Source organism: Idiotropiscis lumnitzeri, unplaced genomic scaffold, assembly GCF_059441095.1.
Source record: "Idiotropiscis lumnitzeri isolate Australia: NSW breed Sydney's pygmy pipehorse unplaced genomic scaffold, RoL_Ilum_1.0 HiC_scaffold_24, whole genome shotgun sequence".
NCBI classification, from domain to species: Eukaryota; Metazoa; Chordata; class Actinopteri; order Syngnathiformes; family Syngnathidae; genus Idiotropiscis; species Idiotropiscis lumnitzeri.
Window position 1 is genome coordinate 257,279 of NW_028283562.1, and position 17,477 is coordinate 274,755.

General features: G+C 53.3%; 1 non-coding gene across 1 annotated transcript; it reads left to right on the forward strand.

The window, feature by feature from the left end:
- Positions 1-16,887: 16,887 nt before the first annotated feature.
- Positions 16,888-16,970, forward strand: trnai-uau (transfer RNA isoleucine (anticodon UAU)). Its single transcript has one exon. It is a non-coding gene; the product is annotated as a tRNA-Ile (tRNA).
- Positions 16,971-17,477: the final 507 nt, after the last annotated feature.

Sequence of the window (17,477 nt, forward strand, 5' to 3'; positions counted from 1 at the left end):
TGCGAGACAGCAGTGTGATCGTCATCACAGAATCCTGGCTGCACGCCAACGTCCCCGACGCTAGCATCCAGCTGGCTGGGTGCTCGCTACATCGCACGGATCAGACGAGGGACACCGGTAAGAGCAGGGGCGGGGGGCTCTGTGTTTACGTGCATGAGAACTGGTGCGGCGATAGCACGATCGTTGAGAAGCACTCTTCCCCCGACATCGAGTACATGTCCGTTAAATGCCGGCCTTATTTTCTCCCGAGGGATCGTCACAGCTGTTTACATCCCTCCCGACGCTAACACTAGCACGGCGCTCTCGCTACTCGCGTGCGTCATCAATAAACATCAGCGGGGCCACACTGATGGCGTTCACATAGTAGCGGGGGACTTTAATAAGGCCAATTTAAAGACTGTACTCCCAGAGTTCCACCAGCATGTCAAGTGCCCAACGAAGGGAGGCAACACTCTCGACCATGTGTACTCGAACATCAAGCACGCTTACAGGGCCCTCCCACACGCCCCCCTCGGCCAGTCAGACCACCTGTCCTTGCAGCTCGCACCTGCGTACACCCCTCTCAGGCGCAGATACAGGCCCACCACAAAGACTGTGAAAACCTGGCGTGATGACGCCATCAGTGAATTACAGGACTGCTTTCAAGACCTCAACTGGGACCTCTTTGATCATCAGGACCTTGATGTTTACACGCATTGTGTACTGGACTACATCAAGTTCTGCATGGAAACTGTGTCCCTAAACAGGACCATACGGACCTTCCCAAATGCGAAGCCCCGGATGTCCGGCCAGGTCCGCTCTCTCCTCAAGGCCCGTGACGCTGCCTTCAGGTCAGGCGACAAAGCCCAGTACAGGGTGGCTCGTGCTGACCTGAGCAAAGACATCAAGCTAGCCAAGGCAAACTACAAGAGAGGCTGGAGTCCCACCTTGCCAGCCACAGACCACGGGAGGTGTGGCAGGGTCTACGGAGCATCACCAACTTCAGAGGCAGCAGCACGACCTCTGTAGACCCGAGTGCATCGCTGGCAGAGGAGCTGACCTGCTTCTTTGCTCGCTTTGACTCGCCCCAACCGTCACACCCCCGCATTTCATGCCTCAACTCCCCCCCACTCACCGTAGAGGAACACGATGTGAGGCGCGCGCTCCTGGCTATTAACCCCAGGAAAGCTACTGGACCCGACGGAATACCAGGCAAGGCCCTCAGAGCATGTGCCCACCAACTGTCACATGTTTTCTGCAGGGTCTTCAACCGCTCCCTGGCTCAAGCAGTCATCCCCTCCTGCTTAAAAAACCTCCACCATTATCCCTGTCCCCAAAAACTCATCCGCAGTCCTCCTGAATGACTCCCGTCCTGTTGCTCTCACGCCAGTCATCATAAAGTGCTTCGAGAGGCTGGTTCTCCAGCACATCAGGGACTGCCTTCCTCCCATTCTGGACCCCTATCAGTTTGCATACCGGGCTAACAGATCCACTGAGGACGCCATCGACACTGCTCTGCATGTTGTGCTGGGCCACCTAGACAACAGCAGAACTATGCAAGGATGCTCTTTGTGGACTACAGCTCGGCATTCAACACAATCATCCCGGACATCCTCGTCACCAAACTGGACATTCTCGGCCTCCCCGCCCTCACACGCATCTGGATTAAGGACTTTCTGACCAACCGACCCCAGACTGTGTTGCTCGGCCCCTATACGTCCTCCACCCGTACGCTGAGCACCGATTCCCCTCAAGGATGCGTGCTGAGCCCTCTCCTATACGCCCTCTACACCAACGACTGCAGCCCGGCCCACGGTAACTACACCATCGTCAAGTTTGCTGACAACACGACAGTGGTCGGTCTGATCTCGGAAGGTGACGAGACAGCCTACAGAGAGGAGGTCCAGAGACTGACGGCTTGGTGCGAGGACAACAGACTGCAACTCAACATTGCAAAAACAAAGGAGATCGTCATCAACTTCAGGAGGAACAAGACGGTGCTGCCCCCCCTCTGCATCGAAGGCGTGTGTGTGGAGAGGGTCCACACGTTCAAGTTCCTGGGAGTACAGATCTCAGATGACCTTTCTTGGACACACAACACCACAGCAGTGGTAAAGAAGGTCCACCAGCGTCTGCACTTCCTGAGAGTCCTCCGGAAATTCAACCTGCACAGGAAGCTGCTGCTGGCCTTCTACCACTCGTCCATCGAGAGCCTGCTGACGTACTGTGTCTCAACCTGGTACAGCGGCTGCACTGACGCGGACAGAGTGAGGGTCCAGAGAACGGTCAAAACAGCGCAAAGGATTATTGGCTGCCCTCTCCCCTCACTGTAGGACATCTACACCGCCCGGTGCATCAGCAGGGCTCTCAATATCGTCAAAGACAATACCCACCCAAACTCAACCTGTTCGACCTGATGCCCTCTGGCAGGCGCTACAGGTGCATCAAATCAAGGACCAATAGACTGAGAAACAGTTTCTTCCCATGAGCCATCTCCATCCTAAACTCACACACACACACACGACCACCCGTACCTTGCAGAACAGCAACGTGATGTGTTTTTATATACCCTATTCAGTATTATTTTCCATTGGAGAGCTCCCCTCTCCAGTGCAATACAATAATAATAAAATATTCTCTTATTTATCTAATTTATATATTTATCTGAATTATTGTTGTATTGCACTGGAGAGGGGAGCTCTCAAATCTCGTTGCACACTTGAGTACAATGACAATAAAGGGATTTCTGATTTCTGATTCTGATTCAGGTCGCAGTCTCCCCAGGAGTTGTGGGTTCGAATCCCACCTCAGACAGAGCCCATTGAAAGTACCAAGCAAGAACGAAGTAATCACAGTCAAAAGATCATTACCAGCTGCTAGGTTAGCCGAGCGGTCTAAGGCGCTGCGTTCAGTTCGCAGTCTCCCCAGGAGGCGTGGGTTCGAATCCCACCTCAGACAGAGCCCATTGATAGTACAAAGTAAAAACGAAGCAAACATAGTCAAGAGAGCATTACCAGCTGCCAGGATGGCAGAGTGGTCTAACTCGCTGCGTTCAAGTCGTAGTCTTCCCAGGAGGCGTGGTTTTGAATCTCACCTCAGACAAAGCTCATTAAAAGTACAAAGCAAGAACAAAGCAAACACAATCGAAAGAACATGATCAATTGCCAGGATGGCAAAGCTGTATAAGGCGCTGCTTTCAGATCGCAGTCTCCCCAGGAGGCATGGGTTCGATCCCTCCTCAAACAGAGCCGATTGAAAGTAGCAAGCAAGAACAAAGCAAACACAGTCAAGAGAGCATTACCAGCTGCCAGGATGGCGGAGCGGTCTAAAGCGCTGCATTCAAGTCGCAGTCTTCCCAGTAGAAGTGGTTTAGAATCCCACCTCAGACAGTGCCTATTGAAAGTACCAAGCAAGAACCAAGCAAAGTCAAGAGAGCATTACCAGCTGTCAGGATAGCTGAGCGGTCAAAAGCGCTGCATTCAGGTCGCAGTCTCCCCAGGAGGCGAGGGTTAGAATCCCACCTCAGACAGAGCCCATTGAAACTACCAAGCAAGAACGAAGCAAACACAGTCAAAAGAGCATTACCAGCTGCCAGGATGGCAAAGCGGTCTAAGGCCCTGATTTCAGGTCGCAGTCTCCCCAGGAAGCGTGGGTTCTAATCCCACCTCAGACAAAGCCCATTAAAAGTACAAAGCAAGAACACAGCAAACACAATCGAAAGAACATGACAAGCTGCCAGGATGGCAAAGCTGTCTAAGGTGCTGCGTTCAGATCGCAGTCTCCCCAGGAGGCGTGGGTTTGATCCCACCTCAAACAGAGCCGATTGAAAGTAGCAAGCAAGAACAAAGCAAACACAGTCAAGAGAGCATTACCAGCTGCCAGGATGGCGGAGCGGTCTAAAGCGCTGTATTCAAGTCGCAGTCTCCCCTGTAGAAGTGGTTTCGAATTCCACATCAGACAGAGCCCATTGAAAGTACCAAGCAAGAACCAAGCAAAGTCAACAGAGCATTACCAGCTGCCAGGATAGCTGAGGGGTCAAAAGTGCTGCATTTAGCTCGCAGTCTCCCCAGGAGGCGAGGGTTCGAATCCCACCTCAGACAGAGCCCATTGAATGTCCCAAGCAAGAACAAAATAAACACAATCAAGAGAGCATGACCAGCTGCCAGGATAGCTGCGCGGTCAAAAGCGCTGCATTCAGGTCACAGACTCCTCAGGAGGCGTGGGTTCTAATCCAACCTCAGACAGAGCTCATTGAAAGTACCAAGCAAGAACAAAGCAAACACAGTCGAGAGAGCATTACCAGCTGCCAGGATGGCGGAGCGGTCTAAGGCGTTGCATTCAGGTCGTAGTCTCCACAGTAGAAGTGGTTTCGAATCCCACCTCAGACAGAGCCCATATAAAGTACCAAGCAAGAAACAAGCAACGTCAAGAGAGCATTACCAGCTGCCAGGATGGCAACGCTGTCTAAGGCGCTGTGTTCAGGTCCCAGTCGCCCCAGAAGGCGTGGATTCGAATCCCACCTCAGACAGAGCCCATTGAAAGTACCAAGCAAAAAAAGCAAACATAGGCGAGAGAGCATTACAAGCTGCCAGGATGGTAGAGCGATCTAACTCACTGCGTTCAAGTCGCAGTCTTCCCAGGAGGCGTGGGTTCGAATCTCACCTCTGACAAAGCCCATTAAAAGTACAAAGCAAGAACAAAGCACACACAATCGAAAGAACATGAACAGCTGCCTGGATGGCAAAGCTGTCTAAGGTGCTGCGTTCAGGTCGCAGTCTCCCCAGGAGGCGTGGGTTTGATCCCACCTCACACAGAGCCGATTGAAAGTAGCAAGCAAGAACACAGCAAACACAGACAAGAGAGAATTACCAGCTGCCAGGATGGCGGAGAGGTCTAATGCGCTGCATTCAAGTCGCAGTCTCCCCAGGAGGCGTGGGTTCAAATCCCACCTCAGACAGAGCCCATTGAAAGTACCAAGCAAGAACCAAGCAAAGTCAAGAGAGCATTACCAGCTGCCAGGATAGCTGAGCGGTCAAAAGCGCTGCATTCAGGTCGCAGTCTCCCCAGGAGGCGTGGGTTCGAATCCCACCTCAGACAGAGCCCAGTGAAAGTACAAAGCAAACACAGTCGAGAGAGCATTACCAGCTGCCAGGATGGCAGAGCGGTCTAAGGCGCTGCGTTTAGTTCGCAGTCTCCCCAGGAGGCTTGGGTTTGAATCCCACCTCAGACAGAGCCCAGTGAAAGTACAAAGCAAACACAGTCGAGAGAGCATTACCAGCTGCCAGGATGGCCGAGCGGTCTCAGGCGCTGCGTTTATGTCGCAGTCTCCCCAGGAGAAGTGGGTTCGGATCCCACCACAGACAGAGCCCATTGAAAGTCCCAAGCAAGAACAAAGCAAACACAGTCAAGAGAGCATTACCAGTTGCCAGGATGGCAGAGCGGTCTAAAGAGTTGCGTTCAGGTCGCAGTCTCCCCAGGAGGCGTGGGTTCGAATCCCACCTCAGACAGAGCCCATTGAAAGTACCAAGCAAGAACAAAGCAAACACAGTCGAGAGTGCATTAACAGCTGTCAGGATGGCAGAGCGGTCTCAGGCGCTGCGTTCAGGTCGCGTTTCCCCAGGAGGCGTGGGTTTGAATCCCACCTCAGACAGAGCCCATTGAAAGTACCAAGCAAGAACAAAGCAAACACAGTCAAGAGAGCATTACCAGTTGCCAGGATGGCAGAGAGGTCTAAGGCGTTGCGTTCAGATCGCAGTCTCCCCAGGAGGCGTGGTTTCAAATCCCACCTCAGACAGAGCCCATTGATAGTACTAAGCAAGAAAAAAGCAAACACAGTCAAGAGAGAATTACCAGTTGCCAGGATGGCAGAGCGGTCTAAGGCGTTGCGTTCAGGTCCCAGTAACCCCAGGAGGCGTGGGATCGAATCCCACCTCAGACAGAGCCCATTGATAGTACTAAGCAAGAAAAAAGCAAACACAGTCAAGAGAGCATTACCAGTTGCCAGGATGGCAGAGCGGTCTAAGGCGTTGCGTTCAGGTCGCAGTCTCCCCAGGAGGCGTGGGTTTGAATCCCGCCTCTGACAGAGCCCATTGAACGTACCAAGCAAGAAAAAAGCAAACACAGTCAAGAGAGCATTACCAGCTGCCAGGATGGCAGAGCGGTCTAAGGCGTTGCGTTCAGGTCGCAGTCTCCCCAGGAGGCGTGGGTTCGAATCCCGCCTCTGACAGAGCCCATTGAAAGTACCAAGCAAGAACAAAGCAAACACAGTCAAGAGAGCATTACCAGTTGCCAGGATGGCAGAGCGGTCTAAGGCGTTGCGTTCAGGTCGCAGTCTCCCCAGGAGGCGTGGGTTCGAATCCCGCCTCTGACAGAGCCCATTGAACGTACCAAGCAAGAAAAAAGCAAACACAGTCAACAGAGCATTACCAGCTGCCAGGATGGCAGAGCGGTCTAAGGCGTTGCGTTCAGGTCGCAGTCTCCCCAGGAGGCGTGGGTTCGAATCCCGCCTCTGACAGAGCCCATTGAAAGTACCAAGCAAGAACAAAGCAAACACAGTCAAGAGAGCATGACCAGTTGCCAGGATGGCAGAGCGTTCTAAGGCCTTGCGTTCAGGTCGCAGTCTCCCCAGGAGGCGTGGGTTCGAATCCCGCCTCTGACAGAGCCCATTGAACGTACCAAGCAAGAAAAAAGCAAACACAGTAAAGAGAGAATTACCAGCTGCCAGGATGGCAGAGCGGTCTACGGCGTTGCGTTCAGGTCGCAGTCACCCCAGGAGGCGTGGGTTCCAATCCCGCCTCAGACAGAGCCCATTGAAAGTACCAAGCAATAACAAAGCAAACACAGTAAAGAGAGCATTACCAGTTGCCAGGATGGCAGAGCGGTCTAAGGCGTTGCGTTCAGGTCGCAGTCTCCCCAGTAGGCGTGGGTTCGAATCCCACCTCAGACATTGCCCATTGAAAGTACCAAGCAAGAACAAAGCAAACAATGTCAAGAGATCATTACCAGTTGCCAGGATGGCAGAGCGGTCTAAGGCGTTGCGTTCAGGGCGCCGTCTCCCCAGGAGGCGTGGGTTCGAATCCCGCTTCAGACAGAGCCCATTGAAAGTACCAGCAAGAACAAAGCAAACACATTCAAGAGAGCATTACCACGTGCCAGGATGGCAGAGTGGTCAAAGACGCTGCGTTCAGGTCGCAGTCTCCCCAGGAGCCGTGGGTTCGAATCCCGCCTCAGACAGTGCCCATTGAAAGTACTAAGCAAGAACAATGCAAACACAGTCAAGAGAGCATTACCAGCTGCCAGGATGGCAGAGCGGTCTAAGGCGTTGCGTTCAGGTCGCAGTCTCCCCAGGAGGCGTGGGTTCGAATCCCGCCTCAGACATTGCCCATTGAAAGTACCAAGCAAGAACAAAGCAAACACATTCAACAGAGCATTACCAGCTGCCAGGATGGCAGAGCGGTCTAAGGCGTTGCGTTCAGATCGCAGTCTCCCCAGGAGGCGTGGGTTCGAATCCCGCATCAGACAGTGCCCATTGAAAGTACCAAGCAATAATAAAGCAAACACAGTCAAGAGAGCATTACCAGTTGCCAGGATGGCAGAGCGGTCTAAGGCGTTGCGTTCATATCGCAGTCTCCCCAGGAGGCGTGGGTTCGAATCCCGCCTCAGACAGTGCCCATTGAAAGTACCAAGCAATAATAAAGCAAACACAGTCAAGAGAGCATTACCACTTGCCAGGATGGCAGAGCGGTCTAAGGCGTTGCGTTCAGGTCGCAGTCTCCCCAGGAGGCGTGGGTTCGAATCCCGCCTCAGACAGTGCCCATTGATAGTACTAAGCAAGAAAAAAGCAAACACAGTCAAGAGAGCATTACCAGTTGCCAGGATGGCAGAGCGGTCTAAGGCGTTGCGTTCAGGTCGCAGTAACCCCAGGAGGCGTGGTTTCGAATCCCGCCTCAGACAGAGTCCATTGAGAGTACTAAGCAAGAAAAAAGCAAACACAGTCAAGAGAGAATGACCAGTTGCCAGGATGGCAGAGCGGTCTAAGGCGTTGCGTTCAGGTCGCAGTCTCCCCAGGAGGCGTGGGTTCGAATCCCGCCTCTGACAGAGCCCATTGAACGTACCAAGCAAGAAAAAAGCAAACACAGTCAAGAGAGCATTACCAGTTGCCAGGATGGCAGAGCGGTCTAAGGCGTTGCGTTCAGGTCGCAGTCTCCCCAGGAGGCGTGGGTTTGAATCCCGACTCTGACAGAGGCCATTGAACGTACCAAGCAAGAAAAAAGCAAACACAGTCAAGAGAGCATTACCAGCTGCCAGGATGGCAGAGCGGTCTAAGGCGTTGCGTTCAGGTCGCAGTCTCCCCAGGAGGCGTGGGTTCGAATCCCGCCTCAGACAGAGCCCATTGAAAGTACCAAGCAATAACAAAGCAAACACAGTAAAGAGAGCATTACCAGTTGCCAGGATGGCAGAGCGGTCTAAGGCGTTGCGTTCAGGTCGCAGTCTCCCCAGGAGGCGTGGGTTCGAATCCCGCCTCAGACAGAGCCCATTGAAAGTACCAAGCAATAAACAAGGCAAACACAGTAAAGAGAGCATTACCAGTTGCCAGGATGGCAGAGCGGTCTAAGGCGTTGCGTTCAGGTCGCAGTCTCCCCAGGAGGCGTGGGTTCGAATCCCGCCTCAGACATTGCCCATTGAAAGTACCAAGCAAGAACAAAGCAAACACAGTCAAGAGAGCATTACCAGCTGCCAGGATGGCAGAGCGGTCTAAGGCGTTGCGTTCAGGGCGCAGTCTCCCCAGGAGGCGTGGGTTCGAATCCTGCCTCAGACAGAGCCCATTGAAAGTACCAAGCAAGAACAAAGCAAACAATGTCAAGAGAGCATTACCAGGTGCCAGGATGGCAGAGTGGTCAAAGACGCTGCGTTCAGGTCGCAGTCTCCCCAGGAGGCGTGGGTTCGAATCCCGCCTCCGACAGAGCCCATTGAAAGTACCAATCAAGAACAAAGCTAACACAGTCAAGAGAGCATTACCAGCTGCCAGGATGGCAGAGCGGTCTAAGGCGTTGCGTTCAGGTCGCAGTCTCCCCAGGAGGCGTGGGTTCGAATCCCGCCTCAGACATTGCCCATTGAAAGTACCAAGCAAGAACAAAGCAAACACATTCAAGAGAGCATTACCAGCTGCCAGGATGGCAGAGCAGTCTAAGGCGTTGCGTTCAGATTGCAGTCTGGAGGCGTGGGTTCGAATCCCGCCTCAGACAATGCCCATTGAAAGTACCAAGCAATAATAAAGCAAACACAGTCAAGAGAGCATTACCAGTTGCCAGGATGGCAGAGCGGTCTAAGGCGTTGCGTTCAGGTCGCAGTCTCCCCAGGAGGCGTGGGTTCGAATCCCGCCTCAGACAGTGCCCATTGAAAGTACCAAGCAATAATAAAGCAAACACAGTCAGGAGAGCATTACCAGTTGCCAGGATGGCAGAGCGGTCTAAGGCGTTGCGTTCATATCGCAGTCTCCCCAGGAGGCGTGGGTTCGAATCCCGCTTCAGACAGTGCCCATTGAAAGTACCAAGCAATAATAAAGCAAACACAGTCAAGAGAGCATTACCACTTGCCAGGATGGCAGAGCGGTCTAAGGCGTTGCGTTCAGGTCGCAGTCTCCCCAGGAGGCGTGGGTTCGAATCCCGCCTCAGACAGTGCCCATTGATAGTACTAAGAAAGAAAAAAGCAAACACAGTCAAGAGAGCATTACCAGTTGCCAGGATGGCAGAGCGGTCTAAGGCGTTGCGTTCAGGTCGCAGTAACCCCAGGAGGCGTGGTTTCGAATCCCGCCTCAGACAGAGCCCATTGATAGTACTAAGCAAGAAAAAAGCAAACACAGTCGAGAGTGCATTAACAGCTGTCAGGATGGCAGAGCGGTCTCAGGCGCTGCGTTCAGGTCGCGTTTCCCCAGGAGGCGTGGGTTTGAATCCCACCTCAGACAGAGCCCATTGAAAGTACCAAGCAAGAACAAAGCAAACACAGTCAAGAGAGCATTACCAGTTGCCAGGATGGCAGAGAGGTCTAAGGCGTTGCGTTCAGATCGCAGTCTCCCCAGGAGGCGTGGTTTCAAATCCCACCTCAGACAGAGCCCATTGATAGTACTAAGCAAGAAAAAAGCAAACACAGTCAAGAGAGAATTACCAGTTGCCAGGATGGCAGAGCGGTCTAAGGCGTTGCGTTCAGGTCCCAGTAACCCCAGGAGGCGTGGGATCGAATCCCACCTCAGACAGAGCCCATTGATAGTACTAAGCAAGAAAAAAGCAAACACAGTCAAGAGAGCATTACCAGTTGCCAGGATGGCAGAGCGGTCTAAGGCGTTGCGTTCAGGTCGCAGTCTCCCCAGGAGGCGTGGGTTCGAATCCCGCCTCTGACAGAGCCCATTGAACGTACCAAGCAAGAAAAAAGCAAACACAGTCAAGAGAGCATTACCAGCTGCCAGGATGGCAGAGCGGTCTAAGGCGTTGCGTTCAGGTCGCAGTCTCCCCAGGAGGCGTGGGTTCGAATCCCGCCTCTGACAGAGCCCATTGAACGTACCAAGCAAGAAAAAAGCAAACACAGTCAACAGAGCATTACCAGCTGCCAGGATGGCAGAGCGGTCTAAGGCGTTGCGTTCAGGTCGCAGTCTCCCCAGGAGGCGTGGGTTCGAATCCCGCCTCTGACAGAGCCCATTGAAAGTACCAAGCAAGAACAAAGCAAACACAGTCAAGAGAGCATTACCAGTTGCCAGGATGGCAGAGCGGTCTAAGGCGTTGCGTTCAGATCGCAGTCTCCCCAGGAGGCGTGGGTTCGAATCCCGCCTCTGACAGAGCCCATTGAACGTACCAAGCAAGAAAAAAGCAAACACAGTAAAGAGAGAATTACCAGCTGCCAGGATGGCAGAGCGGTCTACGGCGTTGCGTTCAGGTCGCAGTCTCCCCAGGAGGCTTGGGTTTGAATCCCACCTCAGACAGAGCCCAGTGAAAGTACAAAGCAAACACAGTCGAGAGAGCATTACCAGCTGCCAGGATGGCCGAGCGGTCTCAGGCGCTGCGTTTATGTCGCAGTCTCCCCAGGAGAAGTGGGTTCGGATCCCACCACAGACAGAGCCCATTGAAAGTCCCAAGCAAGAACAAAGCAAACACAGTCAAGAGAGCATTACCAGTTGCCAGGATGGCAGAGCGGTCTAAAGAGTTGCGTTCAGGTCGCAGTCTCCCCAGGAGGCGTGGGTTCGAATCCCACCTCAGACAGAGCCCATTGAAAGTACCAAGCAAGAACAAAGCAAACACAGTCGAGAGTGCATTAACAGCTGTCAGGATGGCAGAGCGGTCTCAGGCGCTGCGTTCAGGTCGCGTTTCCCCAGGAGGCGTGGGTTTGAATCCCACCTCAGACAGAGCCCATTGAAAGTACCAAGCAAGAACAAAGCAAACACAGTCAAGAGAGCATTACCAGTTGCCAGGATGGCAGAGAGGTCTAAGGCGTTGCGTTCAGATCGCAGTCTCCCCAGGAGGCGTGGTTTCAAATCCCACCTCAGACAGAGCCCATTGATAGTACTAAGCAAGAAAAAAGCAAACACAGTCAAGAGAGAATTACCAGTTGCCAGGATGGCAGAGCGGTCTAAGGCGTTGCGTTCAGGTCCCAGTAACCCCAGGAGGCGTGGGATCGAATCCCACCTCAGACAGAGCCCATTGATAGTACTAAGCAAGAAAAAAGCAAACACAGTCAAGAGAGCATTACCAGTTGCCAGGATGGCAGAGCGGTCTAAGGCGTTGCGTTCAGGTCGCAGTCTCCCCAGGAGGCGTGGGTTTGAATCCCGCCTCTGACAGAGCCCATTGAACGTACCAAGCAAGAAAAAAGCAAACACAGTCAAGAGAGCATTACCAGCTGCCAGGATGGCAGAGCGGTCTAAGGCGTTGCGTTCAGGTCGCAGTCTCCCCAGGAGGCGTGGGTTCGAATCCCGCCTCTGACAGAGCCCATTGAAAGTACCAAGCAAGAACAAAGCAAACACAGTCAAGAGAGCATTACCAGTTGCCAGGATGGCAGAGCGGTCTAAGGCGTTGCGTTCAGGTCGCAGTCTCCCCAGGAGGCGTGGGTTCGAATCCCGCCTCTGACAGAGCCCATTGAACGTACCAAGCAAGAAAAAAGCAAACACAGTCAACAGAGCATTACCAGCTGCCAGGATGGCAGAGCGGTCTAAGGCGTTGCGTTCAGGTCGCAGTCTCCCCAGGAGGCGTGGGTTCGAATCCCGCCTCTGACAGAGCCCATTGAAAGTACCAAGCAAGAACAAAGCAAACACAGTCAAGAGAGCATGACCAGTTGCCAGGATGGCAGAGCGTTCTAAGGCCTTGCGTTCAGGTCGCAGTCTCCCCAGGAGGCGTGGGTTCGAATCCCGCCTCTGACAGAGCCCATTGAACGTACCAAGCAAGAAAAAAGCAAACACAGTAAAGAGAGAATTACCAGCTGCCAGGATGGCAGAGCGGTCTACGGCGTTGCGTTCAGGTCGCAGTCACCCCAGGAGGCGTGGGTTCCAATCCCGCCTCAGACAGAGCCCATTGAAAGTACCAAGCAATAACAAAGCAAACAAAGTCAAGAGAGCATTACCAGTTGCCAGGATGGCAGAGCGGTCTAAGGCGTTGCGTTCAGGTCGCAGTCTCCCCAGGAGGCGTGGGTTCGAATCCCGCCTCAGACAGAGCCCATTGAAAGTACCAAGCAATAACAAAGCAAACACAGTAAAGAGAGCATTACCAGTTGCCAGGATGGCAGAGCGGTCTAAGGCGTTGCGTTCAGGTCGCAGTCTCCCCAGTAGGCGTGGGTTCGAATCCCGCCTCAGACATTGCCCATTGAAAGTACCAAGCAAGAACAAAGCAAACAATGTCAAGAGATCATTACCAGTTGCCAGGATGGCAGAGCGGTCTAAGGCGTTGCGTTCAGGGCGCCGTCTCCCCAGGAGGCGTGGGTTCGAATCCCGCTTCAGACAGAGCCCATTGAAAGTACCAGCAAGAACAAAGCAAACACATTCAAGAGAGCATTACCACGTGCCAGGATGGCAGAGTGGTCAAAGACGCTGCGTTCAGGTCGCAGTCTCCCCAGGAGCCGTGGGTTCGAATCCCGCCTCAGACAGTGCCCATTGAAAGTACTAAGCAAGAACAATGCAAACACAGTCAAGAGAGCATTACCAGCTGCCAGGATGGCAGAGCGGTCTAAGGCGTTGCGTTCAGGTCGCAGTCTCCCCAGGAGGCGTGGGTTCGAATCCCGCCTCAGACATTGCCCATTGAAAGTACCAAGCAAGAACAAAGCAAACACATTCAACAGAGCATTACCAGCTGCCAGGATGGCAGAGCGGTCTAAGGCGTTGCGTTCAGATCGCAGTCTCCCCAGGAGGCGTGGGTTCGAATCCCGCATCAGACAGTGCCCATTGAAAGTACCAAGCAATAATAAAGCAAACACAGTCAAGAGAGCATTACCAGTTGCCAGGATGGCAGAGCGGTCTAAGGCGTTGCGTTCATATCGCAGTCTCCCCAGGAGGCGTGGGTTCGAATCCCGCCTCAGACAGTGCCCATTGAAAGTACCAAGCAATAATAAAGCAAACACAGTCAAGAGAGCATTACCACTTGCCAGGATGGCAGAGCGGTCTAAGGCGTTGCGTTCAGGTCGCAGTCTCCCCAGGAGGCGTGGGTTCGAATCCCGCCTCAGACAGTGCCCATTGATAGTACTAAGCAAGAAAAAAGCAAACACAGTCAAGAGAGCATTACCAGTTGCCAGGATGGCAGAGCGGTCTAAGGCGTTGCGTTCAGGTCGCAGTAACCCCAGGAGGCGTGGTTTCGAATCCCGCCTCAGACAGAGTCCATTGAGAGTACTAAGCAAGAAAAAAGCAAACACAGTCAAGAGAGAATGACCAGTTGCCAGGATGGCAGAGCGGTCTAAGGCGTTGCGTTCAGGTCGCAGTCTCCCCAGGAGGCGTGGGTTCGAATCCCGCCTCTGACAGAGCCCATTGAACGTACCAAGCAAGAAAAAAGCAAACACAGTCAAGAGAGCATTACCAGTTGCCAGGATGGCAGAGCGGTCTAAGGCGTTGCGTTCAGGTCGCAGTCTCCCCAGGAGGCGTGGGTTTGAATCCCGACTCTGACAGAGGCCATTGAACGTACCAAGCAAGAAAAAAGCAAACACAGTCAAGAGAGCATTACCAGCTGCCAGGATGGCAGAGCGGTCTAAGGCGTTGCGTTCAGGTCGCAGTCTCCCCAGGAGGCGTGGGTTCGAATCCCGCCTCAGACAGAGCCCATTGAAAGTACCAAGCAATAACAAAGCAAACACAGTAAAGAGAGCATTACCAGTTGCCAGGATGGCAGAGCGGTCTAAGGCGTTGCGTTCAGGTCGCAGTCTCCCCAGGAGGCGTGGGTTCGAATCCCGCCTCAGACAGAGCCCATTGAAAGTACCAAGCAATAAACAAGGCAAACACAGTAAAGAGAGCATTACCAGTTGCCAGGATGGCAGAGCGGTCTAAGGCGTTGCGTTCAGGTCGCAGTCTCCCCAGGAGGCGTGGGTTCGAATCCCGCCTCAGACATTGCCCATTGAAAGTACCAAGCAAGAACAAAGCAAACACAGTCAAGAGAGCATTACCAGCTGCCAGGATGGCAGAGCGGTCTAAGGCGTTGCGTTCAGGGCGCAGTCTCCCCAGGAGGCGTGGGTTCGAATCCTGCCTCAGACAGAGCCCATTGAAAGTACCAAGCAAGAACAAAGCAAACAATGTCAAGAGAGCATTACCAGGTGCCAGGATGGCAGAGTGGTCAAAGACGCTGCGTTCAGGTCGCAGTCTCCCCAGGAGGCGTGGGTTCGAATCCCGCCTCCGACAGAGCCCATTGAAAGTACCAATCAAGAACAAAGCTAACACAGTCAAGAGAGCATTACCAGCTGCCAGGATGGCAGAGCGGTCTAAGGCGTTGCGTTCAGGTCGCAGTCTCCCCAGGAGGCGTGGGTTCGAATCCCGCCTCAGACATTGCCCATTGAAAGTACCAAGCAAGAACAAAGCAAACACATTCAAGAGAGCATTACCAGCTGCCAGGATGGCAGAGCAGTCTAAGGCGTTGCGTTCAGATTGCAGTCTGGAGGCGTGGGTTCGAATCCCGCCTCAGACAATGCCCATTGAAAGTACCAAGCAATAATAAAGCAAACACAGTCAAGAGAGCATTACCAGTTGCCAGGATGGCAGAGCGGTCTAAGGCGTTGCGTTCAGGTCGCAGTCTCCCCAGGAGGCGTGGGTTCGAATCCCGCCTCAGACAGTGCCCATTGAAAGTACCAAGCAATAATAAAGCAAACACAGTCAGGAGAGCATTACCAGTTGCCAGGATGGCAGAGCGGTCTAAGGCGTTGCGTTCATATCGCAGTCTCCCCAGGAGGCGTGGGTTCGAATCCCGCTTCAGACAGTGCCCATTGAAAGTACCAAGCAATAATAAAGCAAACACAGTCAAGAGAGCATTACCACTTGCCAGGATGGCAGAGCGGTCTAAGGCGTTGCGTTCAGGTCGCAGTCTCCCCAGGAGGCGTGGGTTCGAATCCCGCCTCAGACAGTGCCCATTGATAGTACTAAGAAAGAAAAAAGCAAACACAGTCAAGAGAGCATTACCAGTTGCCAGGATGGCAGAGCGGTCTAAGGCGTTGCGTTCAGGTCACAGTAACCCCAGGAGGCGTGGTTTCGAATCCCGCCTCAGACAGAGCCCATTGATAGTACTAAGCAAGAAAAAAGCAAACACAGTCGAGAGTGCATTAACAGCTGTCAGGATGGCAGAGCGGTCTCAGGCGCTGCGTTCAGGTCGCGTTTCCCCAGGAGGCGTGGGTTTGAATCCCACCTCAGACAGAGCCCATTGAAAGTACCAAGCAAGAACAAAGCAAACACAGTCAAGAGAGCATTACCAGTTGCCAGGATGGCAGAGAGGTCTAAGGCGTTGCGTTCAGATCGCAGTCTCCCCAGGAGGCGTGGTTTCAAATCCCACCTCAGACAGAGCCCATTGATAGTACTAAGCAAGAAAAAAGCAAACACAGTCAAGAGAGAATTACCAGTTGCCAGGATGGCAGAGCGGTCTAAGGCGTTGCGTTCAGGTCCCAGTAACCCCAGGAGGCGTGGGATCGAATCCCACCTCAGACAGAGCCCATTGATAGTACTAAGCAAGAAAAAAGCAAACACAGTCAAGAGAGCATTACCAGTTGCCAGGATGGCAGAGCGGTCTAAGGCGTTGCGTTCAGGTCGCAGTCTCCCCAGGAGGCGTGGGTTCGAATCCCGCCTCTGACAGAGCCCATTGAACGTACCAAGCAAGAAAAAAGCAAACACAGTCAAGAGAGCATTACCAGCTGCCAGGATGGCAGAGCGGTCTAAGGCGTTGCGTTCAGGTCGCAGTCTCCCCAGGAGGCGTGGGTTCGAATCCCGCCTCTGACAGAGCCCATTGAACGTACCAAGCAAGAAAAAAGCAAACACAGTCAACAGAGCATTACCAGCTGCCAGGATGGCAGAGCGGTCTAAGGCGTTGCGTTCAGGTCGCAGTCTCCCCAGGAGGCGTGGGTTCGAATCCCGCCTCTGACAGAGCCCATTGAAAGTACCAAGCAAGAACAAAGCAAACACAGTCAAGAGAGCATTACCAGTTGCCAGGATGGCAGAGCGGTCTAAGGCGTTGCGTTCAGATCGCAGTCTCCCCAGGAGGCGTGGGTTCGAATCCCGCCTCTGACAGAGCCCATTGAACGTACCAAGCAAGAAAAAAGCAAACACAGTAAAGAGAGAATTACCAGCTGCCAGGATGGCAGAGCGGTCTACGGCGTTGCGTTCAGGTCGCAGTCTCCCCAGGAGGCTTGGGTTTGAATCCCACCTCAGACAGAGCCCAGTGAAAGTACAAAGCAAACACAGTCGAGAGAGCATTACCAGCTGCCAGGATGGCCGAGCGGTCTCAGGCGCTGCGTTTATGTCGCAGTCTCCCCAGGAGGCGTGGGTTCGAATCCCGCCTCTGACAGAGCCCATTGAAAGTCCCAAGCAAGAACAAAGCAAACACAGTCAAGAGAGCATTACCAGTTGCCAGGATGGCAGAGCGGTCTAAAGAGTTGCGTTCAGGTCGCAGTCTCCCCAGGAGGCGTGGGTTCGAATCCCACCTCAGACAGAGCCCATTGAAAGTACCAAGCAAGAACAAAGCAAACACAGTCGAGAGTGCATTAACAGCTGTCAGGATGGCAGAGCGGTCTCAGGCGCTGCGTTCAGGTCGCGTTTCCCCAGGAGGCGTGGGTTTGAATCCCACCTCAGACAGAGCCCATTGAAAGTACCAAGCAAGAACAAAGCAAACACAGTCAAGAGAGCATTACCAGTTGCCAGGATGGCAGAGAGGTCTAAGGCGTTGCGTTCAGATCGCAGTCTCCCCAGGAGGCGTGGTTTCAAATCCCACCTCAGACAGAGCCCATTGATAGTACTAAGCAAGAAAAAAGCAAACACAGTCAAGAGAGAATTACCAGTTGCCAGGATGGCAGAG